General features: G+C 39.1%; 1 pseudogene; it reads right to left on the reverse strand.

The window, feature by feature from the left end:
- Window positions 1–290: 290 nt before the first annotated feature.
- LOC149037628 (uncharacterized) overlaps window positions 291–5714 on the reverse strand; it is a 237911-nt pseudogene continuing 232487 nt past the window's right edge.

Genomic DNA, 5714 nt, shown 5'->3' on the forward strand with positions numbered 1-5714 from the left:
GGCTCTTAAGAGTTTCCACGCTTTCAGAGAAAAGGGCTGATTCTTCCTCATCATGTGTAAGTTTTGGCATGCTTTCTCTCATCCCTCTGTTGACTCTTCCTCTCCCTCTTTTTATTTAATCCAAACACTACTAAAGAGTGCTCAAACTGTTCATCCAGAGTGGCTTCCTCCTCATCCTTTTCTATGATGCTTTTTGACAAAATTGGAAGAACGTGGGAAAGTGATTGACCTAGATTCTTTGACATGACTAAAGGTCATGATTTCTCTGCACCCCAGAACAGAATCTATTTTGTTATAAAATGACAAGGTTTTCCTATTGCCCCCTGTCTGGTTACGATTATGATCCTTTGCATCTTTTGTTGATCTTTAAAATATTTCATTTTCCATTGGGATACAACGACACAAGTTATAGCAAGACCGAAATCAAACACAAAAAAAACTGAGTCTTTAAAAGTTTACAGGAGAACAACTTAAAAACTAACTCTAACAGAAACTAATAGCCAAGTGGGTAAATCATGTAGCATTGTGATCTAATGTGAACAAAATAAACTAAATTCACAAAGTTGCTAGAATGTATGCTGAAAAACTCGTACAATCTGGGTGAAACTACCAAAGGCTAAATAAGACAAGCACAAATAAAAAGAATGTAGGCACTTAGATAATAGTTCTCCTTGTAAGAGTTTAACCAACTAACTTCAAGATAAGGTGGGCAATACACTCTTACAATAAACATGACTTATCATTTGCCCAAGCAAAGACAATTGACTAAAATGCAGTTCTGGGTGGAACTTAACAATGTTGCTATAGTTGCGGTTTAACATAATGAAATGAACCAAACTTGTAGCAAATCAATATCTAGTGATTATAGTGTATCAACTGTAACAATCAGTTAGCAGCATCTTCTCAGTCTCTCATCTAAAAAAGTTTACAGCGTTATCCTATCAGTGACAGTCACATCCCTCTAGCAATGTTAAAAGTTCAGTTACCTGAGTGGTTTTTCTATTTCGGGAACCATAAGAAATAGCAAAGTATTTAAGCATTTGCTTCACCATCACCACACTGAAAGTTTTAAGTTTTCTATCATGCAAGAGGTCACACAAGCAGTAAGAGTCATAGCAAATGGGGTGCTGAAGACCAAGCTAGCTGGCCACATTTTCCAATACCTCATGTCTTTGTTGCTCCTCCTCCTCTGCATAAACGTCCTCCATCTCAACTTCTTGGCTTCCTTGTCTCCTTCTTACAGTTGCCAATCTCAAAAAAATCCCTGCACCTGAGTCTTAGTTGGCCAGTCCTTCCTTTCAAACATCCAGGAGCTGTCTGGGTTTCTTGCCACTCTCATACATGTGGCCACTTTTCTGGGATCTACCTTGATGCCAGTTCTCTCTCCCAGATCAAATTTCGCTGTCCAATACTGCTTAACCTCACAAGTGAAATGTACAGCTTCACTTCTTGGCTTATGCAGTGCCCAACTAAGCTGCAGATCACTGCTATTACTACTTGCTTTATGCTCGTGCTGTTGTTCATCACCAGATTCTTAGGGTGCACTGTCAATATCCTCTTTGTCAACAATGAGGTATTTCTTCACCCAGTCTCTTTTAAGTCTGTCATAAACTGTATCAAATTTTCGACAGATTTGGCAGAGCTTGCCTACATCAAGGATACTCCCTAGTTCACTGCATTTTTTAACCACCATGTTGCAGCCTGGCTCAGAACAAGTGAAAAGACCATTTGATTTTCACCATTTGTAGTTGCCTTATGGAGCTGAGCCGCCTTCAGCAGGAAGGAGTTCTCATTTACAATAAGTCTTGTAGGACCCTGAGGCTTTATGATGAAATCTTGTCAAGGAATCAGCCCACCCTGCCCAATACCATAAGCTCTTCATGTTTGCATTCCTTCCCCCTCAAACTTAAAGTTGTCATATTCACTAAACCCTCTATCTTTTGTGCTTCGTGTTTTTTTTAGTCTACTTTGTTGAGGAAATGAGGGCAGTCGTACCTCTAACGGGATGCATGTCTTTTGCAGAAACTATATCATGTCCCTCATTGCAGTATCATTGGATTGATTACTTCATCGGGCAAAGAACCCTATCACAGACATCTATCACACACTGGGGATCAGAAAAGTCATACTGCATAACTGAAATACCAACTTGTCTCCCTGCATCCCTAGCGGCTGCCAAGATAAAGTTGTCGTGGTAACATCCTACTTCGTTTCTCCATGAGTAAATTTCACCAATTCGGGGGTGTTTGTACTTTATAACCTCCACTGTGTTCTCAGTAATGGAACAAACTGCATACTAGTCCTGCTGGCAGGAGTAAAAAATATGATCGTAGACATCAGCTTGCAATTAACTAGGACAGGTATTTTGCTGCCATAAGAAATTACCTGATAAAAATAAGATCTATTCCCAAAATCTACAAAGTAATCAACTTTTCCCATATCAAGGTGTACACGATGCTTTGTAGACGTTTCAGGGATAGTAAATTAGCATGAGAATGTGCCTGCCTTATTTCCCAGGTAGATAATTCTCCTTAGGGCAGATGAATTTTTTCAAGCTGGTTCATAGGGTATCTATAAATGCAACGATTAAGAATCTGCCTCTTAAAATTTCTGGTTTTTGCATACTTATAAGGGCTCATGAGGACCACAGCATTATCTGGGACTGGGCTCTAACACTTCTCTTTTTTGACAGACACCATCAATTGAAACAGATCTTCTCTGTTTCCTAGCGAAATTTCGCTATGCACAAGTGAACAGTCCTCTTTTTCCCTCTGCACTACATTCAGCTGTTCCCCTTTGCTCAGATTTTGCAAGGCAGTTTTTAATTGAGATTTAATCCTTCTCAGATTGAATATTTTTGGAGAGAAAAAATGGTTCAAGGGACTGCAGAATAAAATGATTTTATACAAGACTACTTTACAGTAATATATGCATGTTATATATGGTTAGAGAGGTTACTAAATTCTGAGCATTAGTAAAGTAAAGAAATAAATAATGTAAATCTCCATGGTAACCAACAATCATACATAATTTATGCAAATTAAAATCAGAATTTCTAGGTTTAGATAAATTTTCTCAGGATGTCTTACAAGCTATTCATAATGCACAACTATTAAGCCAACTGATGCTTTCTCCGTCAAAATAATATGATTTTCAAATATACTCCGGGATCTCAGAATTTCCAAAAATAGTTAAAATATATTTTGAATTAGTGAACAATGTTTTCTTTACTTAAACAACTCTAACTGTATTCTCCCTGGAAAAAAATGCATGAAACCATTGCTGCTCTGCATTAGAAGGCCACTGTTTGTGATCTTTGGCTAAAAGAGAAGCTGGTAAACCTATCAAAGGCCGGATTGGGAGTGCCATTTTTGAAAACATGGCTGTTCACAAAGGTGTGCATCACACTTTACACAGTACAAATTAGTTTTCGTATGCTTTAGATTTCCTTTTGCATTTTTGGTGTAAGCACAAACTTTACATCTCTTCCTCTTGCCAGCCCTTTGCCCAAAATGCTTTCCTATTAAACAATCACAAGGAACTGGAGCCAGGAACCAGGCTCCCTATCAACTCTGGCACCCGGATTTTCTCTCGACGTAAATAGTGGCTGAACCAGAGAATGGCATAAATTGAGCTTGAACTGCTTCTGGGTAACTGATTCTTGTCAGGTTTAACTTCATAGAGCAGGTGGCTGTTGACCAACACAATATTGAGTAGCCGCCAAAACACATGCTTCCACCACTTCAAAGGTTTTCACCCAATGGCAAAGTAGACCAGTAGCTGATCATTGTGGTCAATGCCACCCGTGTATTTGTTGTATTCACAGATCAGTTTCTGGTTTATGAGGAATGTCATCACCAACAGCATTGCCATGGATGGTAGTCAGTGCAAAAATATCCCTTTTGTCTTTCCAGTGTACTGCTGTGATGAACCCCTCTGTCATGTCTACTTTGCAAAATAATGAGTCATTCTGATCAACATTATCTTTGACCACTGCAGGAAAACCCTTTCTGTTGCTTCTTATTGTCCCACATGCAAGGGTTCCAGCCTCCAAATGATCTTTGAATAGTTGAGGAGAGGTGTAAAAGTTGTCTATATAAAGATGATCCCCCTAGCCCCTGATAATTTTCCATGAGATCTTTTACAACTCTGCTTGCCAAGCCCTTCTCTTCATTGTTTCCTTCCTTGCTAGTGTAGATTTGAAGGTAACAACAGTACCCTGACACTGCATCTGCCATAACCCACTCGTATATTCCCCACTTGGCAATAGGTTTCATGGGCATGTATTGACGGAAGCTTATCCTACTTTTTGTGCCAATCATTTGCTCAGCAATTGAGACTTCACAGTTAGGCTTCTAATGTTTCTTGCATTGCCTTATGATGTGATCAAGCAGTGGCCTTACTTTGAAAAGTTTATCATTTCCAGAGTCGTTTTGATTGTTATTTAGATGAACGTGGTAAAGAATTTGCAAAAATCTGTCTCTGCTCATTACTGAAGGGAACTAAGGATGTGAAAGAACTGGGTCTGTAGACGAAAAGTCTTTACATCTGAGGTATTTAAAATACCCATTGCAATGTTCATGGCTACAAATGCCATCATTTCCTCTGGCACGACATCTTGAAAACCAGCAACTCCATACTGATTTGCATACCTGTTAGCTTCCAGGCAGAAACTATGTATTACATTCTGATCAATGAAAAGGTTGAAGTGATCAGTCTTAGAATTAGCAGCATTTTCTTCTCTTGATGGCCCAGTATCTCCAAGAAAATGTTTTTCTCCATTTGGGTTTTCTTCAATGCCACGAAAATTTCTCAAGACAAAGTTATAACCTGGAGTTGCGGCTTGTCTTGCTGGAGCTGCTGGTGGCCCTGCTGGAGCTACTGCTGGTCATGTGGGAGCAGCTATTGGCCTTACTCGAACTGCTGCTGCCCTAGCTGGAGCTAGTAAGCTTCTTCTTGAGGCTGAAGAAACTGGCTGTGCATGCACAACCATTTCTGTGTCACTTTCATTCACAAATTGGAGGGTAACATCCAAGGCTGAAGGACCTGAATCATCCTTAAAAAAAAACATGGACTTAACCCTTTTTCCCAAGAAAATGTCACGTGGATGTTTTACAGTAAAATGTAGGAGTACATTCAAGATAGCAGATCCTGAGACAGCTTTGTATCGAGCTTATTAATAATTTAAGTTTGCTTAATGTTTGAACAATGAATTTTAGACTTGGTCTAAGAAATAAGACAAAATAAACACCAAGTTTTTGGCTCTTACCTCCTCCGCTAGCAGTGAAGACCTGTCACATGGCGGCAAAGGTTGAACTGAACCTTCAGAAAAACTACCATCTTGCGAACAAACAGAACAATTTTCCAAATCCCTTTCACTCTCCAGATCGCCAAAATCTTCTTCTACACTGTCTTCGTCGTCCAGATCACTGCCATCTGCCAAGACCATCTCTAAAACTTGATCAGTATTGAAATAATTTGACGCCATGATCTTTCACAGACGTAATCAAACTTGTGAGCAACAACACCTGAAAAATGGCGGATTCTATGCTTTCTATGCTTTTGTAATCCAAGTTCACTGATAGTTTTTTTGTTGTAATTAATTTTTTCAAGATTGAAAAAAACTTTATTGGATGTTCACCATTTTCTATCCAGCGGCATTTTGCTCTAAACATTGTCTGTTTTCCTTTTTCTTGGTAAATTGATTTAAGTTC

The sequence above is a fragment of the Pocillopora damicornis genome, chromosome 11 (genome assembly GCF_964200805.1).
Source record: "Pocillopora damicornis chromosome 11, jaPocDami1.2, whole genome shotgun sequence".
Taxonomy (NCBI): domain Eukaryota; kingdom Metazoa; phylum Cnidaria; class Anthozoa; order Scleractinia; family Pocilloporidae; genus Pocillopora; species Pocillopora damicornis.